Below are 27698 nucleotides of genomic sequence, written 5' to 3'. Positions count from 1 at the left end.
TCTTCGGAGGGTCAGTGTGGACTTGTTGGGCCAAAGGGCCTGTTTCCACACTGTAGGGAATTTAATCTAGGTGGGAGATTAAAAAACAGCAGGTTCTCAAAGATTGTAATCTCTGGATTACTACTAGTGCCAAGTGCTGGTTAATATAGGAATCGGCAGATAGAGCAGATTAATGTGTGGCCGAAGAGTTGGAGTCGGGAGGGAGAGCTTTAGATTCCTGGATCACTGCATTTGTTTCTGGGGAAGGTGGTACCTGTACAAGTCAAATGGTTGCACCTGAACTGGACCTGGACTAATGTCTTTGCAGGGACATTTTGTGAGCAGGTTGGCAGGGGTTTAAACTAATTTGACAGGGAGATTAGTTTTCAAATATTCTTCGGTCATAGGAAAAGTGCTAGAGGACTGGAGTACTGTTAATGTAGTATTGTCATTCAAGATACTAAACGAGTACTTTGCATCAGTATTTACTGTGGAAAAGGACATGGAAGATATAGAATGTAGGGAATAACGGTGACATCTTGAAAAACATCCATATGACAGAGGAGGAAGTGCTGGATGTCTTGAAATGCATAAAGGTGAATAAATCCCCAGGACCTGATCAGGAGTCCCCTCGAACTCTGTGTGAGGCTAGGGAAGCAATTGCTGGGCCTCTTGCTGAGAGATTTGTACGATCAATCATCACAGGTGAGGTGCCGGAAGGCTAAAGGTTGGCTAACATGGTGCCACTGTTTAAAAAAGATGATAAGGATAAGTCGGGAACTAAAGACCAGTGAGCCTGACATTGGTGGTGGGCAAGTTTTTGGAGGGAGTCTGAGGGACAGGATGTACATATATTTGGAAAGGCAAGGACTAATTAGGGATAGTCAACATGACTTTGTGCGTGGGAAATCATGTCTTACAAACTTGATTGAGCTTTTTGAAGAAGTAACAAAGAGGATTGATGAGGACAGAATGGTAGATGTGATGTATACACACTTCAGTAAGACGTTCGACAAGGTTCCCCATGGGAGACTAGTTAGCAACGTTAGTTCTCACGGAATATAGGGAGAACTAGGCATTTGGATACAGAATTGATTCAAAGGTCGAAGACAGAGGCTGGTGGTGGAGGGTTATTTTTCAGACTGGAGGCCTGTGACAAGTGAAGTGCACAAGGATCGGTGCTGGGTCCACTTCTTTTCATCATTTATATAAATAATTTGGATGCAAGCATAAAAGGTACAGTTAGTAATTTTGCATAAGACACTAAAATTGGAGGTGTAGTGGACAGCGAAGAAGGTTACGTCAGATTACAACGGGATCTTGATCAGATGGGCCAATGGACTGAGAAGTGGCAGATGGAGTTTAATTTAGATAAACGCGAGGTGCTGCATTTTGCGAAAGCAAATCTTAGCAGGACTTATACACTTAATGGTAAGGTCCAAGGGAGTGTTACTGAACAAAGAGACCTTGGAGTGCAGGTTCATAGCTCCTTGAAAGTGGGGTCACAGGTAGATTGGATAGTGAGGAAGGCATTTGGTCAGTGTATTGAGTACAGGAGTTGGTAGGGCATGTTGCAGTTGTACAGGACATTGGTTAGGCCACTGTTGGAATATTGTGTACAATTCTGGTCTCCTTCCTATTGGAAAGATGTTGTGAAACTTGAAAGGGTTCAGAAAAGATTTACAAGGATGTTGCCAGGGTTGGAGGATTTGAGCTATAGGGAGAGGTTGAACAGGCTGGGGCTGTTTTCCCTGGAGCTTTGGAGGCTGAGGGGTGACCTTGTAAAGGTTTATAAAATGATGAGAGGCATGGATAGGATAAATAGACAAAGTCTTTTCCCTGGGGTGGTACATGTATGGAATGAGCTGCCAGAGGAAGTAGTGGAGGCTAGTACAATTGCAACATTTAAGAGGCATTTGAATGGGTAAATGACTAGGAAGGGTTTGGAGGGATATGGGGCTGGGTGCTGGCAGGTGGCACTACATTGGGTTGGGATATCTGGTCAGCATGGATGGGTTGGACCGAAGGGTCAATTTCAATCCTGTACATCCTTTTGACTCTAAGAGCAGTAGTGTGGATAAACCAGGAAACGACAGGCCAGTGAGTCTAACATCTGCACAAGAAAACAGAGGGCATGCTTTGGGAAGTTTCCACAGTATTGTAACTGTACTAAAACAGCTTGTTTATGGTTACAGCTAATTCAGGAGTATAAGCCTTCAGTACTATTACCAAAACATCGTCAGGGCCCATAGCCTTTGCAATACCCAATGCCTTCAGCCATTTCTTCATATCGTGTGGAAAGAAACAAATTTGTTGGAAATTCTACCACGAAGGATTTTATAACTGATGTTCCTGGAAGTGCCACATGCACTTCTCCAGGGCATCTAGGGATGGGCAATAAATGCTGGCCTAACCAGTGATGCCTATATCCCATGAAAATATAGATTTGAAATACTGCAGTCGCTTATATAACACATAACATTTCCAGGAGATTCTGTTGTGAAGTACCTCATAATAGAAATTGTAAAAGGCCAATATTAACATTCCTTGTAAAATCTCAGAATTTTACCAGCAGGACTTTAATGGGAAGAAATGTTATTTTCCTCTTACAACGGCACATCTCTCAAAAGATAGGCAAGACGAGCTCCCTCTGCAATTGTGGAACTGCCATGGCTGAAAGGTAGATATTCTCAGGCACACATTCACAGAAGGTGAAAGTCACATCCACTTCCAGAGTCTTTCATGGTCATACGACAACAGACCTGCCTCACAAAGGGAATAGTCAGAAGAAGAACAAGTTTCGGCTATAAAGCATCTTAGTCAGACTGTCAGACAGGCATTTCCTGTATTTCATATCGTGCCTGATGAAAATGTGCACCATGCACAGAGAATCCATCTAATCACTGCACATACTTGTGCTTAGTTGTAGCTCATTTATGGTCATTTATGAGGTGTAACAGAGCCATAAATCTCTCCCTATATCCAGGGCTAACTGATCCAACATAGCTTTGCATCTTATAAAATCGAGAGACAATTTCTGCTTTTAAGCAATTCAGCAATATTGTTTCATTCTTTCAAATTATTATTCAAGTGTTAAAAAACCAATACAGAGTGGTGTAACTTTCTTATCAAGTCAGACAGAATGATTATAATCCTCAGCATGTACATTCATTGATTGTGTATCCATTATGCACCACAGGAGAGACTCAAGTGGCTCCATTATATCGACAGTTCACAGTCTTGCACCTGTCAGCTTCTGAACATTTCATTTGAATATACCAAATATAAATTTAAGTCCCAGGACAAAAGGTACCTCATTCGAGTTTACTCAGCTCTGCTGCAAGGTTTTCTCTTACAATTGATATCATAAGCATAATTAAGGACACACCTCAGTGCTCCACAGGGATTATTTTTCTCCATTGATTTTAGCAGCAGAGACTACATGATATGGATATTTATCAAGCTGTAGCTTACACCAATAATCATTAGTAAAGCACCACACCTTATCACAACCCCATTTCTTTAATCATATACCATCAGAGAAAGATTTTTGGTTTGATTTGTTATTATCACATGTGCCCAGGTACTGTGAAAAGATTTGTTTTGTGTGTAGTATAGGTAGATCATACCATAAAACGTGCATAAGGATAATCAAACAAGCAAAGAATACAATGTTATGGCTGCAGAAAAGGTGTGCAAAGAGTGAGGTCAACATTAGATTTTAAATTTCAGAGGTCCATTTAGAAGTCTGATAAAAGTAGGAATGAAGCTATTTTTGAATCTGTTGATAAATGTGAATAAGCTTTTGTATCTTCTGCCTGACAGAAGAGGTTAGAAGAGATTATAATTGGGATGGGAATGGTCTTTCATTATGTCAGTTGCCCTTCTGAGGCAGTGAGACATATAAATGGAGTCAATGGATGGAAGGTCGGTTTGCCTGATGGACTGAGCTGTGTTCACAATTGGTCTCTAGTTTCTTATGGCCCTGGGCAGACCAGTTGCCATACAAAGCTGTGATCCATTGGGGTAGGAGCAAATTACTGCAGATGTTGGATCCTATACTGAAAACCACTAATGCTGGAGATCATAGCAGGTCAAACAGCATTCATGGAGAGAGAGAGATGGTCATCTTCAGACTAGGCATTTTACAGCCTTCTGGAGTTAATACTGAGTTCAACAACTTCAAATTGTGAACCAACTCCCATGTCTTCACTTTCTTTTACCTTGTTACATGGCTTTCTGTGGAGGAGGTCATGTCTCACAAACTCGATTGAGTTTTTTCAGAAAGTGACAATGACAATCGATGAGAGCAGGATGGTGGACTACATGGACTTCAGCAAGTCTTTTGAGAAGGTCCCCCGTGGCAAGCTGATATAAAAGGTGAAGTCACATGAGATTTGTGGTAAGCTGGTAAAATGGATAGAGAACTGGATTTGCCATAGCAGACAGAGATTAGTGGTAGAAGACTGTTTTTCAGATTGGAGATCTGTGGCCAAAGTGCTCCACAGGGATCAGCGCTAGGATTTCTGTTGCTTGTTATATATAAATGATTTGGAGGAGAATTGTACATAGTCTAATTTGGAAGTTTGCAGATGACAGAAAGATTGGGGGAGCTATGGATAGTGAGGAGGATTGCCAGATACAGGAGGACATAGATACGTTGGAAACTTGGTTGGAGAAGTAGCAAATGGTGTTTGATTCAGACAAATGCGAGTTCTAATGGAAGGTTTAATGCAGGCAGGTAGTATGCAGTAAATGGCAGAACCCTTAGAAGCATTAATATGCAGAGAGATCTAGGTATACAGGTCTACAGTTCCCTGAAGGTGGCACCACAAGTGGACTAGCTAGTCAGGAAGGTACATGGCTGGCTTACTTTCATTGGTCGGGGCAGCGAGTATAAAAGTTGACATATTATGTTGCAGCTTTTGATTTATCATAGTCTTTGTTTTGCGAGCGGCACAGGCATATTATAGGACACACAGATCACAGGGTGCTTAAACAGAGTGAGGCAAACAAATTTAAGGCTGCACAGGAGATGTGCAAAGCAAGATGAATGTTAACAAGATCATATGATATGAAGTTAGAGAGTTCTAACTTACATCAGTCTAATAACAGCAGGGAAGAAGTTGTTCTTGAAACTGTTGGTGACTGTATTCAAGCTTCTGTATTTTCTGCCTGAAGGAGAGGTTGGAAGAGAGCATTACCGGGGTAGGAGGGGTCTTTAATGATGTTGGTAGCCTTTCTGCAGCAATGAAAAGTGTAAGTGGAGTCCATGGGTGGAAGATTGGCTTCCTTGATGGTTTGGGCTGTGCAAACCACCCTCTGTGATTTCTTATGGCTCTGGGCAGAGCGGTTGCCGTATCATTATGCACACAGACAGTATGCTCTCAATGGTGCATCTGTAAAAGTTAGTGAGGTTCCTTATGGACATCTCAAATTTCCTGAGCCACCTGAGGAAGAAGAGGTATTGGTGTTGCCTTCTTGACTGTCACATCTACATGAGAAGTCCACGACAAGTTGTCAGTTATCAGCTGAATGGACCTTTAGTTCAGCCACATTTAGAATATTTTATATAGTTCTGATCGCCACATGACCAGAAGGATGGGGAGGCTTTGGACAGCGTACAGAAAAGGTTTACCAGGATGTTGCTTGGTTAGGAAGGTATTAGGTATGAGGAGAGTTTGGACAAACTTGATTTGTTTTCACATCAGAGACTGAGGGGCTAATAAAAGTTTACAGAATTATGAGGGGCATCAATAGAGTGACCAGGACGTAAGTTTCAGATAAAAGGCTGAAAGTTTAAAGAAGATATGAGAGGTTATTGTTTTTACAAAGAGGGTGGCATACCTGGACTGTGCTGTCAGAGAATGTGGTAGAAGCAGATCCAAAAGCAATGCTTAAGAGGCTGTTTGACAGGGACATGAATAAGCAGGGAATAGTGGGATACAGACCACATAGAAACAAAAGGTTTTTAGTTTAGAGAGGCATAATGTGTCGGTGCAAGCTTGGTGTGCCAAAGACCTGTTCTTGTGTTATACTGCTATTATTCTTCAATAGGTTCCTTACAATCATTTGTCATTTCATTGTAGCAGCTGTTGTGTTAGAAATTCCAAAAAAACAGGAGATCGCCTGTAAGCAGGCGAGGAGTTGAAATCTCTTGTGGATAAGACAATAAAAGAAGAATACAATGGAGTTCCCGACCCCATCCTCCATTCCCAATTTCAGATGTCCCCAACAGTCCCTTCACATTTTAAGGGATGGGAAGCCAGCTGGGATTCACAATTTGAAGAGGGTGATAGAAGAGTGTTCCTGATGTGCAAAATCCCCCTGCCCATACTACCCCTACCACCCAGTTGGCTGCACCCCCCAACAGCTGTACCAAATTCCTTTCTAGTTTTTCACCAGCTTTAGTGAAAAAATGGTCTCCTAACTCCCCGTCCATTTTCTTCCGCCCACAGTAGAGCTGTGGGGGAGGACTTAGGCCCTTTATTGCCCATTAATTAACTGCTCATGGGCCTCAATAGATCAAAGGTGAGATAGGTTTTAGGTATCTCATGCGTATTACAGGGATCAGGTCAGGGGTGAATAAGAACTCACTGGGCTATGTTCTGGAGTATTTCATGAGCCTTATCCCACCAAAAAGCCGCCAGATATGGACCGTAAAATCCAGCTTATTACACCACTCTTTATGTGATCTGACATTACATTTTAGTGACAGCATAAGTATCATGTCCTCTAACTCATCTGGCAAAAAAGACCAATGCCAACATTTGTGTAGTGCCTTTCATGACCACAACATAATGCTACTAAATTGGTAGATCTTTCAATAAGATATGATGGAGAGTTTGATAGAAGAAGCTTGTGATTTTTAGCTGCTACCTTGACATTCCTCTATGTCTCTTTACATCTCCCTCAATTCTTCCTGTCAGAAAATATTCTGAATGATCAAATGCAGATGATTGCAGCTGATTCTAAAATCCCAAAGTGGACTGTAATTGCTGGTAAATTTACAGTAAGCAGAAACCATAGCACTCATGGTGGACTGCAATCATAGAATAATCAAATTTAACATGAGTTAGGATTCAGATAAATTAAAGATAGGAGCAGGAAATTGAACTTTAAAAAGAAGCTAAGTTCAAATGTTTAGGGGGAATCTAAAGCAAGTGGTTTGAAAAACCTTTCAAGGTATAATGCTGAAAACATGAATCAACTCTCTTCCGAAGTCAGCAAAAACCAAAATAGATTAACAAGCAAATTGAACAATGAATCAAATAGGAAAAAAAGACTTCAATAAATGTTGATGGAGAAGTGGGAAAGGCAATACATATCAAAAGTACGATGAGAGCCCTACAAAAATACATAACGGTAGAATGGTGACTTAATAGAACATAGAACATGGAATAGTATAGCACAGTACAGGCCCTTCTGCCTACAATGTTGTGCCGAGCATTTATCTTAATCTTAGATCAACCTACAGACCTATCAATTTACTGCCATCCAAATACGTGTCCAGCAGTCACTTAAATGTCCCTAATGTCTCTTGGAGAAAGTGAGGACTGCAGATGCTGGAGATCAGAGCTGAAAACGTGTTGCTGGAAAAGCGCAGCAGGTCAGGCAGCATCCAAGGAGCAGGAGAATCAAGCATGAGCCCTTCTTCAGGAATGAGGAAAGTGTGCCAAGCAGGCTAAGATAAAAGGTAGGGAGGAGGGACTTGGGGGAGAGGCGTTGGAAATGCGATAGGTGGGAGGTTAAGGTGAGGGTGATAGGCCGGAGTGGGGGTGGGGGTGGAGAGGTCTAGGAGAAGATTGCAGGTTAGGAATGTGGTGCTGAGTTCGAGGGTTGGGACTGAGACAAGGTGGGGGGAGGGGAAATGAGGAAACTGGAAAAATCTGAGTTCATTCCTTGTGGTTGGAGGATTCCTAGACAGAAGATGAGGTGCTCTTCCTCCAGCCATCATGTTGCTATGGTCTGGCAATGTCTCTGGCTCTACTACCACTTCTGGCAGTGCATTCCACACACTCACCAATCTCTGCAAAAAGAACCTACCTCTGACATCACCATGTTACCTTTCTCCAATCACCTTAAAATTATGACCTCTTGTGATAGCCATTTCGACCTGGGGGAAAAGTTTCTGGCTGTCTACTCTATCTATGCCTCTCATTACCTTGCACACCTCTATCAAGTCACCTCTCTTCCTGCGTTTCTCCAGCATGAGCTCACTCAACTTCGCTTCATAAGGCAAGCCGTCCAATCAGACAGCATTCCGGTAAATTCCTTCTTCACCTTCTCTCTACATCCTTCCAATAAATGAAACGACCAAGACTGGACACAATATTCCATGTGAGGTCTAACCAGGGTTGTATGGAGCTGCAGCAAAACCTCGTGGCTCTTAAACTCAGTCCCCCATTACGTACAAAATACCCCAAAATACTGCTGTTTCTGCATCTAGCCAAGAATCTTGTCTTTAACCCCATATTTAGCATTCAAATTCGACCTTCCAAAATAAATTGCTTTGCATTTGTCCAGGTTGAACTCTATCTGCCACTTCTCAGTCCAGTTCTGTATCCTGTCAATGTCATGCTGAAGCCTGCAAGAGCCCTTAACACTATCTACAACACTGCCACCTTTTGTGTCATCAGCAAACTTACTAATCCACCCTTCCACTTCTTCATCCAAGTCATTTATAAAAACTACAAAGAGCAGAGGCCCAAGAACAGATCCCTGCAGGAGCCACTGCTCACCGACCACCAGGCAGAATACTTTTCATCCACTACCACTCACTGTCTTATTTCGGCCACCAATTCTGTATCCAGACAGCCAAATTTCCTGTATCCCATTCCTCCTAACTTTCTGAATGAGTCTACCGTGGGGAACCTTATCAAATGCCTTACTGAAATCCAAATACACCACATCCACTGCTTAACCTTCATCAACTTGTCTCGTCATATCCTCAAAGAACTCAATAAGACTTGTGAGGCATAACTTACCCATCACAAAGCCATGCTATCTTTAATCATAAATAGTCATAAGTCCTATCTCTCAGAATCCTTTTCAGTACCTTGCTTACCATAGACGTAAGATTGACAGGTCTGTAATTACCAGGGATTTCCCTATTCCCTTTCTTGAACAGAGGAACAACATTCACCTCCCTCCAATCAACCAGTACTACTCCCATGGAGAGTGAGGATGCAAAGATCAATCTCATTCCTTGCTTCCTATAATAACCTTGGATATATCTGATCTGGCCCTGAGGACTTATCTATCTTGATGCTTACACAATTTTCAGTACATCCACTACCTTAATATCAATCTGTTCAAGCCTATTAACTTGGTCCACTGTGTTCTCACTATCAAAAAAGTTCCTCTCTCTAGTGAGTACTGAAGAAAAAAACCTATTTAAGGCCTCCCCTATCTCTTCAGACTCCAGGCACAAGTTCTCTCCACTATCCCTGATCGGCCCCATCCTCTCCCTGATCATTCACTTATTCCTTGCGTAAGTGTAGAACACCTTTGGGTTTTCCCTAATCCTTCCCACCAAGGTTTTTCTGTGCCCCCTCCTAGCTCTCCTCAGTCCATTTCTGAATTCTTTTCTAGCTACCCTATAATCCCCGTAAAGCTGTGCCAGATCGTTTATCCTCAACTGTAATTATGCACTCTTCTTCCTTTTGAGAAACTCCGCTGCTCTGTCATCCAAGGCTCCTTGACCTTACCATTCCTTGCCTCAGTGGGACAAAGTTTATCCAACACTGGCAACAAGTGTTCCTTGAACAGCCTGCACATTTCTGTTGCACCTTTCCCAGATAACAATTGTTCCCAATTCATCCTCCACAGTTCCTATCTAATAGCAGTATAATTTCCCCTCCACAGCTCCTATCTAAAGCAGTATAAGTTCCCCTCCCCCAATTAAGTACCTTCCCATACTGTCTGCTCCTATCTCCCTCCATGGCTATGGTAAAGGTGAGGCAGTTGTGGTCACTGTCATTGAAATGCTCTCCCACCGAGAGATCTGACACCTGGCCTGACTCATTGCCAAGCACCAAATCCAATATGGCTTCCACCGAGTTGGGCTATCTACATATTGAGTCAGGAATCCCTCAAAATTGGCTCCATCCAGACCATCTGCACTAAGAAGGTTTCAATCCATATTCGGGAAGTTGAGTCACCCATAACAATAATTTTGTACATCTGCACCTTTCCAAGATCTGCCGTCCAATCTGTTCTTTTGTCTCTCTGTTGCTGTTGGAGGGGGAGGGGGGGCGGGGGTTGGGTCTATAAAAAAACTCCCAATGAAATGACTGCTCCTTTCCTGTTAATGACTTCCACACAGACTGACTCAGTAGACAAACCCTCCTCAACAACCTTGGTTTCTGCAGCTGTGATGCATTCTCTAATTAGCAATGCTACTCCCCCCTCCTCTTTTACCCCCTTCCCTTTTTTTAAAAAAAAGATCTAAACCCTGGAACATCCAGTGACCATTCCTGCCCCTGTGAAATCCATGCCTCCAATCACAGATCCAAGTACTGATCCATGCTCTAAGTTCATCACTCATATTCCTGACACACCTTGCATTGAAATGTTAAATATTTCTCTGCCAATTGAATGTTAAAGAATGAACAAAAGCTGGAAACTGAACATGAGCATCAAGTGGAAAATATCCTGAATAATTACATCCTCAGAGGTTTCACAAGAGAAGATATGAATAGCATATCCCCTCACGTTCCACCCACCAATTAAGGAGTACCAGGGAAAGATTCAGGATAAGATTAAATGAGATGAATGTAAAAGTGAAAAGTATTAAACAAATAAATATCCAAGACTACTTGTAGTTATTCTTTAAATGCTTTTAGAAACTGTTAAGGATCTTTGTGCATCACTGAGAGTCATTTTGAGAATAAGTGAAATTGCAGATTTGAAGCAAAGTAATGAAATATCCATGTTAAAATGGGGAGAAATAGTCTCAGGCAAAGATAAACCCATGAGCTATATATATATATATATATATAATGATGCGCAATAATGAAATAGATTAGCAGGAGTATTTGAATGCAGACAATAACAATCAACAAGTGAAAGGAACCAAACTGTTGCCAGGGACACAAGCAAATGGTAAGTAAGTAATTGTGATGATGGGTAAGAGGATGAAAATTAAAACCTCCACCTAAAAGCTATGTGGCAGATAAAACAACAGATCTATGCAGGGTCAGGAAATCTATTGGTCTCCAGCCTGGTAAGGAAACTTTAACAAATAAAAGTTAAATTTATCTGGGTCGACTGACTTTATTGTCATGGTTACTACTAACTTTCTATTGATAGGTTCAAAATTGCAGTGCTTTTGGTCAGGCCTGAAAATAAAATGCAGATCTTAATGTTGTTTTCTGGATATAACTATTCTTTGCTTGAGAAAGCATCTTTCCAATGCCAGAAATAAGTTAAATTAAGATGGTGTAAGGTGGAAATGCAACATGAACCTCTCTCAAACCACCACTGCCCACTCCAATATTATAGTGTTTAATCACCTGTGCTCTGTTTACACAGGTGTTACTGGCTTGAACACAACTGTTTAATGTCAGGTTTCAATATATTATGCTATGGCCAAGATCGCCAGCCATTTAGCATATGATTTCTGGATGCAAACAGTCTCCTAGGTCTAGAGAGAGAGAGAGACAGAGAGAGAGAGAGAAAACGAGCATTTGTGTGTGTGTGTGTGTTGAATGACATGCTGTATTGATAAAAGCCAACAAAATATCAGTGTGGAATCTGATATGGAAAATAATCATTGGCTCTTTGCTTCATCATCCTATGGTCTCACAACTGCAGATGGATGATTAATCAATGAATGGTGACTTCCTATTTCTTTTAACTTTAAATTAAGGTGGATACTCTTCCTCAGCCCACAACCTCTGCATTTTCCCCTTGGTCACATCGAAAGAGAACAATTTCGTCATCACTATTTTCCATCACTTCCTTTCAGTTATGTGGATGAACACTTGGTTTTAGATTCCCTCAGCAAGACTGGTTTTCTCCAAGTCACCTGGAGCTAGCTGAACTCAAGGAAAACCAGTCCTACAATCTAAACGTTAGTTTGTTCTCTCTTCACGGATGCTGCCTGGCCCGCTGTGATCTGCAGCATTTGTTGTTTTCACTACAATCTAATAGGTAGCTCTTTAAAGGGACCTCCACATGCTACAAAAGTTCAGTCTTTAAAATATATGGAAATTCCAGGAGTTTCCTTCAGATCCCACATACAGAAACACCCAGCCACTGCTTTCCACGTTCTAGCCCCCACCTCTTCTCCCTTTGAAGCCACTACCTCTCAATCCAACAGCTCAGTCATCACTCTCATCCCATTTTAACCACTCACCCAAGAGATCACCATATTGTTGTAACTTTGGCCAAATTGCCCATTTAACTTGTCATAAATTACTTGTTATTTTCCATATTTTGTCCACGCTATGATAAGGAGGGATGGGGCACAACATCAAGCTTCACCACTCAGGTGGTGGTAAAACTGCATGGTCCTAAAATTGAAAAACGGACTGGCTTCCTTTGCTGTGCCAAAAATATTGCAGATTCAGATGAAATCCAAAATGACTAAATTTAGCTTCATTCTAATTTGAAGTTTATTTCCTTGTTCAGCCTGAAAGAACTCAAAGTAGAAAGCTGGCATTGTCTTCTGGTCCGTTAATGTTGTGGAGCAAGCCTTTGGTGCATTTCTAGTCAAACTTAACAATTGTAGTTTTGAAAAATAAAATCAGTGACATGAGTTCTTGACAGTTTTTTTTTGGTCATGAACAGAATAAATGAGTGTTGTACTATTCCAGCAGAAAATAACTTGTTCCACACAAAGCCTGAGTAGTTCATGAATTGAAGCTTTAAAGATCTCCGGTTTGATGCTGGACTTTGGCAGTGGGAGCTTCCATTCGAACGCAGCAGAATATTTTTCAGTAATAGCTTTGTGCTAGTATACCCATAGGAAAATCTTCAAGAACAATAAAACAAAAGGGATTATGTGAAGCTTTCTGTCGAATCTCTGAATAGCATTCTCATTAGATGAAGTCCTTTTGCGTGCAACTTATTTCTACAGTGACAAGAGTCTATTAATATAACAACTGCAGAAAATGTTAAACCTTTCATTTCTGTTTTGAAGATGTTCTGCTTTTAAGATCATAAAACTTCATAAATAGAAATGCCATTTCAATTTGTCAAAAATGTTTTTGATTCTCTTTGAAAAGCAGAAGTATGCGATGTTCATGCAATAGATTTTATGCAATACATTTAAGGCTTGTGTTGCTTTAATTCCCCACGATCAAAACCTATACTTCCACGTTTTCATTTATGCTTTGTTGTATTATTCCTCAACTGAAAATCCAATATCCTATTCTAATGCTACTGCCATGCTACAAAGTACTCAGTAATGTGATATTCTTTCCCATATTCCAGTGCAATGTTTCATTTCTGTTCCAATCATTCCCCAGCTTGATTCAGGTTGTGGACACATCAGGTGTGTAATTGAAGACAAAAGTCTACCCCTGATAATGTTGGAATTTGTGTTTTAACTTTTAACTTTTACAGTAATCTGAAAAAGTTTTAAGCAAACAAATACTTAGTTTGACAAGATATATTAAATAGGAGAAAGTGAGGACTGCAGATGCTGGAGCTTAGAGTCAAGAGTGTAGTGCTGGAAAAGCACAGCAGGTCAGGCAGCATCCAAGGAGCAGAAGAATCAACATTTCGGACATAAGCCCTTCATCAGGAATGAGGCTTGTGGGTCAGGGCTGATAGAAAAATAAGAGAGAGGTGAGGTTGGGGTTAGGTACATGGAAAAGTGATAGGTGGATGAAGGTGAGGGAGAAGGTGATAGGTCAGAGCGGGGAGTGATGGACAGGTCCGGAGGGCGGTGCCGAGTTGGAGGCTTGGGGCTGGGATAATGTGGGGGGGGGGGGGGGGGGAAGGGAAATGAGGAAGCTGTTGAAATCCACATTTATCCCGTGTCATTGCAGGGTTCCAAGGCAGAATATGAGGCGTTCCTCCTCCAGGCGTCGGGTGGTAACGGTTTGACAGTGGAGGAGTCACAGGACCTGCATGTCCTTGACAGAGTGGGAGGGGGTATTGAAGTGTTCAGCTATGGGGCAGTGGGGTTGGTGGGTGCGGGTGTCCCAGAGATGTTCTCTGAAACAATCTGCAAGAAGGTGTCCTGTCTCCCCAATGTACAGGAGACCATACCGGGTGCAATGAATGCAGTAGATGACATTGGTAGAGATACAGGTAAATTTCTGATGGATTTGAAAGGGTCTCTTGAGGCCTTGGATGGAGGTGTGGACCTGACGAGGGAGCTGCAGAGGGAATGGTCTTTACAGAACACTGATAGGGGTGGGGAGAGAAATATATCTCTGGTGGCGAGTCCGTTTGGAGGTGACAGAAGTGGCAGACGATGATATGATGTATGCGGAGGTTGGTTGGTGGAAGGTAAGGACCAGGGGAATTCTGTCCTTGTTGCATTGGGAGAGGTGCGGTTCAAGTGCGGTGGTGCATGAAGTGGAGGAGATGTTCCGGAGGGCATCATCAACCACGTGGGAAGGGAAGTTGCAATCATGAAAGACGGAGGCCATCTGAGACTTTCTGAGGTGCAATAGGTCATCGTGAGAACAGATGCAGCAGAGGCAGATGAATTGGAAATAAGGGATGGCATTTTTACAGGAGGTAGGATGGGAGGAGGTGTTGTCTAGGTACCTGTGTATACGTCTGTGGTTATTCAGTCACCAAAGACGGTGCTGGAGAGATCCAGGAAGGGGAGGGAGGTTTCCGAGATGGTCCTGGTGAATTTGAGGTTGGGATGGAAGGTGTTGGCAAAGTTGATGAATTGTTCAACCTCCTCGTGAGAGTACGAGGCGGTGCCGATACAGTCATCAATGTAGTGGAGGAACCGGTTAGGGTGTGGTACAGATGTAACTGTGGAAGATGGATTATTCCATGTATCTGACAAACAGGCTGGCGTAGCTGGGTCCCAAGCAGGTGCCAATGGTTTGGAGGAAGTGGGAGAATTCGAAGGAGAAGTTGTTGAGGGTGAGATCAGTTCAGCCAAGTGGATGAGGGTGTTAGTGGAAGGGTACTGATTGGGACAACTTGAGAGGAAGAAACGGAGGGCTTGGAGACCTTCATCATGGTGGTTTGATGTGTCCAGGGCCTGAAGGTCCATGGTGAAGATGAGGCGCCGGGGCCGGGGAAACAAAAATCTTGGAGGAGGCGAAGGGCGGTGTCACTAATGTAGTTAGGGAGTTCCTGAACGAAGGGGGATAGGATGGTGTCGAGGTAGGAAGAGCTGAGTTTGGTATCAATCATAAAGTCATAGAGTCATAGAGATGTACAGCATGGAAACAGACCCTTTGGGCCAACCTGTCCATGCCAACCAGATATCCCAACCTAATCTAGTCCCACCTGCCAGCACCTGGCCCATATCCCTCCAAACCCTTTCTATTCATATACCCATCCAAATGCCTTTTCAATGTTGCAATTGTACCAACCTCCATCACATCCTCTGGCAGCTCATTCCATACAGGTACCATCCTCTGCATGAAAGAGTTGCCCCTTAGATCTCTTATATCTTTCCCCTCTCAGCCTAAATCTATGACCTCTAGTTCTGGACTCCCCATCCCCAGGGAAAAGACTTTGTCTATTTATCCTATCAGTTTGAAAATGTAACTTGTTAAAACATTCAACTTCATTATGTTATAAGATATTCAAAACTATTTCAATTTTCAAAAACACATTTAAGAGAATAAAAAACATATAGCTTTCAGTTTGTAAACATATATTTATAATGGAAGCCAGGAATTACTTATAAAGCTATTACTTAATTCCTCAATCAAGAGGTTATCTGATTTCATTTGGAAAAGGTAAACAAAATAAGTTCGATGCAATAAACATGATCCAAAATTATGTCAAAATATTAACATTTTCATATTCTCATAAACCTGTAGGTCTCACATTTAAAATATTGTTTGAAGATGATAAAATTGAGTGTAGTATTAGATTAGAGGGTCATCAAAGCTTCAACATGATTGAAGAGGTTCAAGTGTCAGCCAGGGGAAAAAAAGCCTCGGAATTACATTGGTTTGGTGAAATATATCCTCTGTTAACTGTTAGGAAAATCTTCTGTTTAGCCTGTATAAAGCTCAATATAAATTATTCTTTTGAGTATTACTCTACAGACATCCCCACACAAAACTTTGCCATCTTTAGATCATTTTCACTGGTTATATTTGCAACATTCTTTGATAATGTGCTGTAGTCTCTGGAAACAAGTATAATATTCTAGAGGGGTAAATGACTTATTTGAGAGTTCACTCCTCTCCTAGTTATTACTTTTATGATAACTATGCATTTCTCATGTTTTTTTTATAAAATCCATTCTATCAATGTTTTTTGCAATAAGCACTAATCACAAAATAGCATTGTTTCAGATTTGGTGTTGTGAAGGTGAATGAGGTGCAACACATTTGACACGTTACATGTTTAAATTAACAGAATTTCTCTGGTCTTGTCCTGATGTGTCATGCTGATGCTAAAATCTGCTTTTAAGAATACAAAATGCACTGAAGGGTTTTACTTAACAAATCAATCCAATCTCAACTTACTTTTCTTCATGACAAGTACTACACTAGAACACAAATGAGTATAGTCAAATTTCACACAATACCAGGCTGTAGTCCAATAGGTTTATTTGAAATCACAAGCTTTTAGTGAAGTTAAGCGGCTGTGCTTCAAAAGCTTGTCAGTTTAAATAAACCTGTTGGACCATAACCTGGTGTCATGTGACTTCTGACTTTTCTACTCCAGTCCAATACTGACACCTCCACATCACAAATAAATATGTTAGTGTCTATAGTAGAAAATGGAATTGTTAAGTGGACACAGAAAAGCATGAAGGGTGTTATTATTAGTGAGGTAAATTTATTTCAAGGCCACTAAATTAAACTTCTGCCAGTTGTTTTTTTTCTATATAAATTCTAGCAATGGATTGTAAAAACATTTGCCAATAATTAATAAAGTAAACCTTTAAAGTACTAGAATTGTCAAAGTAACTACTTAGTCTGAGATTTCGAGACTTGTTTCAAGAAGCTTTATTTTTTGTGAATTCACAGACAGGCTGCTACATTCTTCACTGTCTCGAACTGAACAGTCAGCCTATATTTATCTGATCTAAACAACTTTGCTTACATTCCTCACTTTACAATAGTTCATGATAAAGATAAGCACAGTGCAGCTATCACCTTTGATCTTCGATGTTGCTCAAAGACAGAGAAGCTAATGAGCTCAAGATGCATTCCCACTAACGAGGTCAAGATACGCTCCCCATATTTTGTCAAACTATTAATCACACAACCTCAGTCTTTATCTCTAGCAGTACTTTTCCACTACAGAAGTGAGTCTGAGAGATAGATAATTTTTACCTCGGTCAAGTATCCCATCATGCAACAGTATGCCAAGTTCTTACTACTTCCTCAAGAATTAAATGCTACTTATTTGTTGTGCATAGTTTGCTCCATGTAAATATATATTTTGGACCTTTATTCTAGTTCAATGCTAAAGATTAAACATTAATTTAGATAAGAAAAAGATGTCTGAACTTAAATTAATTTTGCCTCTAAAAATGTTACTCTACAAATCAATTGACTTTCAATCATCTTGCAGTCTTAGCCACGATCAAAATAGGAGCAATACATTGTAATACAAACAGGTCCTTCAACCCTTCAACCTCATTTGGTCAGTTGTCTTAAGATGTCCAAATGAGTGAGTTATGAGTAGTTGAACATAAAATAAACAAAATAGATATCAGTAGGAATTAAAGTAAAATTGCATTTAGTTTACACTTTTGGTAACAACCAGACTTTTTTTATTCATTCACAGGATGAGGATGTCACTGGCTAGGCCAGTATTTATTGCCCATCCCTAATTGCCTGGAGGGCAGTTAAGTGTCAACCACATTGCTGTAGTGAAGAATCACATGTAGTTCAGACCAGGTAAGGATGGCAGTTTCCTTCCCTAAAAGACATTACTGAACCAGATGGGTTTTTCTGACTATCCACAATGGATTCGGTCATCGTTAGACTCTTAATTCCAGATTTTTTCCTGTTTCTTTCTAAAATTAAGAAATTACCTGGGTCTCTGGATTAATAGTCCAGTGACAATACCACTAGGACATTAGCTTCCCTAGAGGAGCACGTTACAGCAAATGAGATGCTTTTTTTGGAAGTGCAGCCAATGTTGCAATGGAGGAAATACTGCAGCCAATATCTTCACAACAAAAGCCCACAGACTGTCATGCAATGATATGTTTTAGTGATGCAATTGGGGAATAAATATTTGCCTGAAAACGAGAGGTGATTTCCCCTGCTCTACTTTAAAATAGTACCGTGAGAAGCTTTACATTCACCTAAGAAGACAGCTAGGAAGTGAATTTAACATTGTATCCAAAGATTCAGCACTTATCTGTCAGCTTTGGATTTTTTCATTTAAATCCTGGAGTGTGGTTTGAATCTAGAGACTTAAAAGTCAGACTGCTACCAAATGAGCCACCACTGATACTTTTATTAAAATTCAGTCTCAGTAGCATATAATGCATGCAATAGGGGGTTAAAGTACAGGGGGTAGCTTTTAAATTTGTCATCAGGATGTAAAAATGCTGGATTGGATTGGCTACACTTCACACCATTTATCTGATTTTAAATTCTGTTGAAGGATAAGCATTTAAAATATTTAGTAACAAGATCTAAAATTTGTAATTTTAATTACTGGACCAGTAACGAAGGCTGCTTGTAGAGACACAGAAGTTGTAGTGCCGATTTATCCCATCTCACAGGTCAAGCAGTTACATGTTTGAAGAATGCTAAGTTCTGCAATGAATCGTGATATGAATGTATATTTAATTATTTTTAAAATACCTTTTTTCATGTACAATTTATTTCAGTCTTCTCCAAGTGCTGCAGTTTATTTCTAAGTATTCCTGTTTATTAATTTGCTTTTGACATTCCTTTTTAACACACAACCCTGGATGGTTTCAGTCTTCTCAGACACTGTGATGCTTTCAAATCAGCAACTACTAGCAGTTACGTAGGATTAATCCCTCAGAATACTTCATAGTGGAGAAGTGAACACAAGCACAAGGCAGATATTTAAATGAAAGAGGACCAAATAAATGTGCAGATGGGTTTGTACGAAACTTATAAAGGAGAGAAGAGGGATAATAAAGGGGGTTCGAGGAGAAAATTTCAAAGAGAAAGGCACTATGATCACCCAATGCAGTTCAGATTTTGCATTTTTTTATATGTATGTGATTGGAAAAGATTGCAATACTCAAACGTGCCCTAACACAGTTAAAGCAATAAAATTACTCAACTGTCAGAAAACATTTGATTGTTGCAATACTAAGGGTATGCAATTAAAGAAACCCATAAAGTCTATTTTATTGACAATAAACACTACCTTTAGTCACTTTCTCATTACTTTATCTATTCCATTTCTCCCATCCTATGTTTTAAAATTATAACTATCCCTTTTCCAGATACCTCTGACACTAAATCCTTTTATCAGCATGCTTCATTTTCTCAAGAGCATTCCAGATCATGGGTTTACTTAATTTTTGTTCTCTAGCTGGAAGCCACCTTCCTTATTAGCCAACTGATGTGTAGAGCTCTGAACTTTCCATAGAGGAATCATAAATATAGATGATTAAACTCTGATGGGAATGTTACAGAAGTAGAATTTTGCATTGTCAGCCCATAACCTGTAATCCTTACAGCGTGGACACAGGCCATTTGGCCCAATAAGTTCACATGGACCTTCTGGAGAGTAACCCACCCAGAGCCCTTTCCCTATCACTCTATATTTACCCCTGACTAATGTACCTAATCTACACATCCTGATCACAATGGGCAATTTAGCATGGCAAATTCACCTAAACTGCACATCTTTGGACTTTGGGAGGAAACTGGAGCATCCAGAGAAAACCAATGTGGGTACAGGGAGAATGTGCAAACTCACACACAGTCACTCAAAGCTGGAATCGAACCAGTTCCCTGGCACTGTAAGGCAGCAATGCTAGCCACTGAGCCACCATATTACCCTAAATTCTGGCCCAATTTCTCAGAGGTCAGATGCGGAGACAGCAGAGCTACCTGTCTTGAAACAGAGGGAGACAATTAAGATGAATAAAGATTTAAAAAGTTTTTTTTATCAGAAATCGACTAGGATTTCTCTGGTTAACCTCCAAGTCACTGCTGGACAGCTCAGATGCTGGAGGCAGCTTCTCATCAGAAGATCCAGGAGCAAATATTGCAAGCAGGTTTCAAATAGTCCCTGCTCTCCTATCTTCAGTACATACTGCAGGAACAGTATCCCCTCACTACTGCTGTCAATTCACACTCCTCAATGCTATATTGACGATAGGATTGTCCATTAATTGGTCAAATCAGAGAAAATCACAGGTGAGTGACTGCTCTTGACCCCCATTTAGGCCCACCATCCTCTCACCCACAATGGAAATTGTGCCCATGATCAGGTTAGCTTTTGATGTAGTTGTCTGAAACTTCTAACAGGTCCTTCTAGCTTCCTGCTGCAGCTTTGGTGAACAATTGTCAAGTTACGATCGAAACAGACTTTTTAAACATTTAAACCATTTCTTTGAAGGTTCCATTGAGCTCCAACCAATACTAAGATGGGAGTCAACAAGAAATCCCACTAAACATCATGGCCAATTTCCCAAAGCAAAATATTAATGCATTTAAGACAACCATTCCTGCTGCTAAAAGCAAACAAATACCTTACAGTCTTGACAATGATTTTCAACAGCATTCCAAACATTTATGATACTTGCCCATCACTGTCAATAATCTACCTGCATGTTAGTAATTTTATTCCAAGATATGTTTTCCAGCACTTTTGGTAGCATTGAGAACAGGAGAAGTTAATTTAGCTCTGTAGGCATGTTTCATTTATCATTGCTGGGTCAATATTTGGATTCCCTACTTATCACCATTGTACATTGGGCACCATTACCACAACTACTGCAGCAGTTTATGAAGGCCCAGCACCATTTTCTTGGAACATGGTAACTATTGAAGGTTTTCAATCATTGCCCTTGGTCCAAGAGCAAAGGCCTTGGGCCTTGACATTTTCTGTCAATAGTGTGCTTCAGAACCAGCCAAACTCCAATCCACTACAGCTACAACATTGATATTGACCTGACAATGTGGAAAATTAGGAATGTCCCGTACATAGAAAAGGACAAATCCAACTCAAACAATTACCTGCCCATCATTAAAGTGATGGAAGGTGTCATCAACAGTACTACAAGCAGCACCTGCTTAGCAATAATCTGCTCAGTGATGCCCAGTTTGGGTTCCACCAGGACCACTCAGCTCCTGAGCTCATTATAGCCTATTACAGACAAACAAATTCCAGAGGTGAGGTGAGAGTGTCAGCCCTTGACATCAAGATGATATTCAACTGACTGTGGCGTCGAGGAACCCTGGCGAAACTGGAACCATTGTTTGGAGTCAGACCTGACAAATAGAGAGATGGTTGTGGTTGCTGAAAGTCTGTCATCTTAGCTCCTCGACATCTTTGCAGGAGTTCCTCAGGGCAGTGTCCTAGGTCCAACCATCTTCAGCTGCTTCATCAATGATCTTCCCTCCATCATAAGGTCAGAAGTGGGAATACATGTGAAAACTAGATTCTGATGAGTGATCAGTCAAAGCCTTACTAACAGGAATTATCACTCACTATCAGCCTAGTTATTACTAAATCTCACCTTATTACTCTGCAGGTTGCTATTTTACCACATACAATCATAGTGTCACAGAGTCATACAGCTCAGAAAAGACCATTCAGTCCAACTCAACAATGCCGACCTGGTCACCCTAACTAAACTAGATCCACTTGCCTGCATTTGGCCCATAACCCTCTAAACATTTCATATTCATGTACCTGTCCAAATATCTTTTAAATGTTGTAAATGTACCTGCAACTACCACTTCCTCTGGCAGTTCATTCCACATGTAATGAACTCTGTGTGAAAACAGTTGCCCCTTTTAAATCTCTCCTGTCTCACCTTAACCCTATGCCCTCTAGTTTTGAATTCCCACACCCTAGGTAAAAGAACATTGCTATTCACCTTATCTATGCCCCTCATGATTTTATAAATCTCTATAAGGTCACCCCTCAACCTCCTAAAGTCAAGGAGAAAAAGCTCTGCCTTTCCTTACAACTCAAATCTTCCAATTCCAATAACATCCCTCTAATTTGTTTCTGCACCCATAAGACCATAAGACATAGGAGCAAAAATTAGGTAATTCAGCCCATTGAGTCTGCTCCACCATTCAATCATGGCTGATAAGTTTCTCAAACCCATCCTCCTGCTTTCTCCCCATAATCCTTGATACACTTTATACTTAAAAATCTATCTAACGCAGTCTGAAATTAACTCAATATCCTGGCCTCCATAGCCTTCTATGGCAATAAATTCCCAATGGATTCCATAGATTCACCACTCACTGGCTAAAGAAGTTTTTCCTTATCTCCATTCTAAAAGGTCTTCCCTTTACACTAAGGCTGTGACCAGGCCGTTTGGTATTCTGTACATTACAATTAGATCCCGTTCCCCCCTCCATCCTTCTAAACTCCATCGAGATAAATCCAGAGTTGTCAAATGTTCCTCATATGTGAAGTGTTTCATTCCTAGGACCATTCTCATCAAACTCCTCTCAGCATACTGTAAAGCCAATGCATCCTTCCTGAGATATGGGGACCAAAATTGCGTACCCATTCCAATTTAATAATGTCCTTCCTATAGCAGCGCAACCAGAACTGTATATAGTATTCCAAAAGTGGTCTCACCCCCAACATCCTGTACTACCATACCATGATATCTCAGCTCTTTTAATCTGTATTTGAGCAATGAAGGGAAGCATGCCAAATGCCTTCTTCATCACACTGTCTATCTGTGATGCAACTTCCAAGTAACCATGTGCCTGCACCTTTCAGCATCTGTGTTCAACAACACTCGCCAGGGCCCTACCACTAATTGTGTTAGTCCTGCCCTTGATCATCTCACCAAAATGCAACACCTTGCATTTGTCTAAATTAAACTCCACCAGCCACTCCTAGGTGCATTAGCCCAATTGATCAAGATCTCTTGTACTCTGCGAGAACCTTCTTCACTCTACAACACATCACCAATTTTGGTGTCATCCATAAATTTATTAACCTAGCTTCCTATATTTTCATCTAAATCATTTATATAAATGGCAAACAGAAGTGAACTGACCATCAATCCCTGCGCACCACCACTGTTCACAGGCCTCTAGTCTGAAAAACAACCCTCCATTACCACCTTCTGTATCCCACGGTCAAGCCAATTTGTATCTAATTGACAAACACTTCCTGGATCCCATGTGACCTAACTTTACTAACTAGTTTACAATGCAGAACCTTGTCAAAGGCCTTGCTAAAGTCTATATAGACAATGTCTACTATTTTGTCCTCATTTATCTTCTTGCGTTATACCCTCAAAAAACTCAATCAGGTTTGTGAGACATGATGCAAAAAGCCATGCTAACTATCCCTAATCAGTCTTTGCCTCTCCAAATGTATGTATATCCTGTCTCTCAGAATCTCCTCCAACAATTTACTTACCACTGACATCAGACACACTTGTATATGGTTCCCAGGCTTCTCCTTACAGCTTTACTTAAATAAAGACACAACATTAGCCACTATCTGGTCTTCTGGCACCTCATCCAAAACTGTAGATGAAACAGAAGTTTGTGTCACTTGTCGAAAGTTGGTTAAGAAGGCCTTTAGCAACATGTTTTCATTGCTCAGAGCTTTGAGTGTAGGTGTTGGGATATCATGTTGAGGTTGTACAGGACATTGGTGAGGCCTCTAAAACATCGATCTTCCCGCTTTTCAGATGCTGCCTGACCTGCTGTTCTTTTCCAGCACCACTCTAATCTAAACTCTGGTTTCCAGCATCTGCAGTCCTCATTTTTGCCCACTTCAGGAGTACTGTGTCCAGTTCTGGTCACCTTTCTATAGGAAGATATTATTAAGCTGGAGAGGATTCAGAAAAGATGTACTAGGATGTTCCCAGGAATGGAGTGTTTGACTTACAAGTTTGAGATAGGCTGGGACTTATTTCACTGGAGTGAAGGAGATTGAAGGGTGACCTTATAGAGATTTAAAAAATCATGACTGGTATAGATAAGGTAAATGGCAGGTGTTTTTTCACTAGGTTGGAGGGTTTCAAGACTAAGATGCATATTTTTATGGTGAGTGGAGAAAGATTTTAAAAAGTCACGAGGGGCAACATTTTTCTACAGAGACTGTTTGTGTAAGGAATGAACTTACAGAGAAAGTGATAGATGCATGAAGAGTTACAGCGTTTAGACGACGTTTGGATAAGTACATGTTTTCAAGACATCAATATTTATTTTCCTGAGTTCCCTAACTTCCATGTGTTATGGACTAGACCAAACCCCCTCAAAATACATTAAGAAGATAGCCTAGATCCCAATGTTTTGAATTTTTAAATGCAAGCACAGGGTGTTGTTTTCTGAATGCAATTGATTGGTCAAACTACCAAGCTTGAAGTAAAGCACATTTTACTTTTATCCTATAGTTAAAATAGAAACAAAAGAAAGAAGAATTAGAATAACCTAACTCTGTTGGATAACCTATCAGAATAATGGATTGTTCAGCTACTAAATAGAAACTCAGCATCTGTTCCAATATATCCCCCATAAACACACCTTTGGCAAAAGTAAATTCAATTAAAAGGTTGTCTGACATGCAATTCTCCAGTCCAGGAAGAAAGAACATCAAGAGAGAACACAGAGAGAAAACTCAAGCATTTTGCTGGAGCAGGGAGAGCTGTATAGCAGCTTCAAAACCCCATCAACAGCTTGACTCCACCCCTTAATTCTACTTCTATTGTTCCAATATGGAAAAGAAAACAAAGCCTCACAAGTTGTTTATTTTATTGGCTAAGGACAGACCTCTCATTGTCTCTATCTCAACCTCTCTTCATAAAAAAAAGGACAAAATACACCTCTTAAAGTTGTAGTATCATCACACATGTGTTTCTCCACAGTAAATACTGACACTAAATATTTGTTTAGTGCCTCTTCCATCTCATGCTGGATAGAAACTAGATGCTATGAAGTTCCAAAATAATAATCAGAGCAGGTAACCGTCAGTTGTGGTGTCCAGTGCAACCTGTGTTTCCTTCCATTACGTGCCAGCTGATAAAATCAAAATGTTAAAACTGGCTGGAGACTCTGCCTGGAGTGGGGGTAGACAGTGTCAATTAAAAATACAGGCTGCACTGTTACATGACAGAAACCTTTTCAAAGGGCAATTGCACAGGTTTACATCAATTAAAATCATATAATTGTGCATGTGGAAAGCAAGCTGTGTGGGTTGCAAACACCCATCATAGGCAATGTTGACCCTGTCATTGGTCCTTGCAAATTTCAGATAGACATCTCTGTGATTTTTTTTGATTATTCATTCACAAACTTGGTGATATTATCATATATTTCCCTCATCTGAATCATTGATATTGGTTGTGAATAGCTGGGATCCAAGCACTGAACTCTGTGGCAACTGGCTGCTACTCAGGAAATTACTCATTTATTCATACTTCGTTTCTTGTCTGCCAAACAGTTTTCTATTCATCTCAGTATTCTACCCACAGTCCCATGAGTTTAATTTGACATGCTAATCTCTGATGCGAGTCCTTAACAAAACCCTCCAGAAAGCCCCAGTAAACCACATCTAAGAGTTATTCATTATCAACTGTACTGGTTACCTCCTCAAAATATCCCAGTAGATTTGTCAAGCATGAGTTCCCTTTTAAATGCCATGCTGACTTTGTCTAGTCCTGTCACAGTTATCTAAGTGTTGCTCTCATAAAATTATACAGTATAGAAGCCATCCTTCTGCCCACTGCGTCAAAACCAACAAAAAAAGACTCTAAATCTGCAATAGTCCTACCTTCTAGCACTTGGTCCGTAGCCTTGGATGTTATGATATTTCAAATGTTCATCCAAGAACTTTTTAAAGGTTGGGAGGTTTCCCGCCTCGACTAATCTTACAGGCTGTGCATTCCTGAACCCTACCACCCTCTGGGTGAAACATTTTTCCTCAAATCCCCTCTATACTTCCTACCTTTTATGTTAAACTAATGCCCCCTTGCTATTGACCCTTCAATGAAGAGGGAAAAGCTGCTTTCAATATATCCTGTCCATGTCCCTAACACTGTTATACACCTCTATCAGGGCTTCCCTCAACCTTCTCTGCTTTAAAGAAAACAACCCAATCTTATCCAGCCTCTCTTCATAGCTAAACTGCTCAATCCCAAGTAAAATCCTGGTGAATCTACTCTGCAACCCCATCAGTGCAATCACAATCTTCCCATAGTTTAGTAACCAGGATTGCACACAGCAGTTCAGCTATAGTCTAATCAAAGCTCCAACATAACGTCTCTGCTCTTATAATCTATGCCCTGACTCATAAAGGCAAGTGCATGGTATGCCTTTTTAAAATATCCTATCAATTTGCTGTCTTCAGAGATCTGTGGTCGAGCAGACCAAAATCCCTCTATTCGTCTGAGCTTCCTATGTCCTTCCATTTATTAAGTACTCTCTTGTCACTTTTTCCAAAGTTGTTATGAAGATGTGGGTATATTGGACTTTTAAGAGAGTTAAAAGCTAGCAGTGACAGCACCAAGTGTTCTCAGTAAGACGCTATACAACATGTGCTCCAGCCACTGGAGTAATGGTTGCCTGGAAACAACAAAAAACAGATTCAAATTAGGTCAATCAGTTTAAATTATACCTGAAAATATATCAAATTCCAATCAAGTTTGAATTGAATATATTGACAATGTTAAAAGCCAATGACATAATCCGATGCTCTGGGGTTTAAAACTGGGAAAAGCTGATCATTTGAGAGGAGAACTGCCAAGCCCCAGTGGGTAAAAGAGTGCCTGAAAAATAGCTCTCTTAAAAGGTACCTTTTTCAATCAGTAACCTGTGAAACAGAATTCAAGAAAAGAAGGCACAGGAAGATCCAAATAGAAGATCTGAAGGCTGCCTGGCTTTGAGATAAGAAGTTTTGTTTTGTAAATCTTAAAGGTTAATTTTAATCTGACCAGTATTATAGAAGGGAAGGTAAAAGATAGGTCTGAGTAAGGACTTGTACATAATTGCTAGTTAATTATTGTCTGTTATACTTTAAGAAATAAAGTTGTTAATTTTTACTTTAAATAGTTCTTGGCCTCTTGAATTTTCACAGATTACTACACAGAATAAATCTTTTCTGTGTTGCTGCTTTTAAATTAAGCAGGAGGGTTTATCCTGAGTCCTAACAAAGTAAATCACCTCACATTTATCAGGGTTAAAATACATCTGGCACTGATATGCCCACCTAATCAATCTGCTTATATTCTCCTCTAACCAACTCACTGCGAACCACTCAGCCAATCTTGGTGTCATTTGAAAGCTTGCTTACCTTCTCCCAGTGTTGTCTTCTATCTGGTTTATCCACATCACAAACTATAACGGATCCAACACTGATCATTGTGTTTTGCCATTGGATACCAGCCTCCGTCACACAACTAACATTTGGCCGCTACTGCCATTTCCTGTCACAGAACCAAT

The sequence above is a fragment of the Chiloscyllium punctatum genome, chromosome 1 (assembly GCF_047496795.1).
Source record: "Chiloscyllium punctatum isolate Juve2018m chromosome 1, sChiPun1.3, whole genome shotgun sequence".
NCBI classification, from domain to species: Eukaryota; Metazoa; Chordata; class Chondrichthyes; order Orectolobiformes; family Hemiscylliidae; genus Chiloscyllium; species Chiloscyllium punctatum.
Note: the sequence above shows the minus strand (reverse complement) of the source record.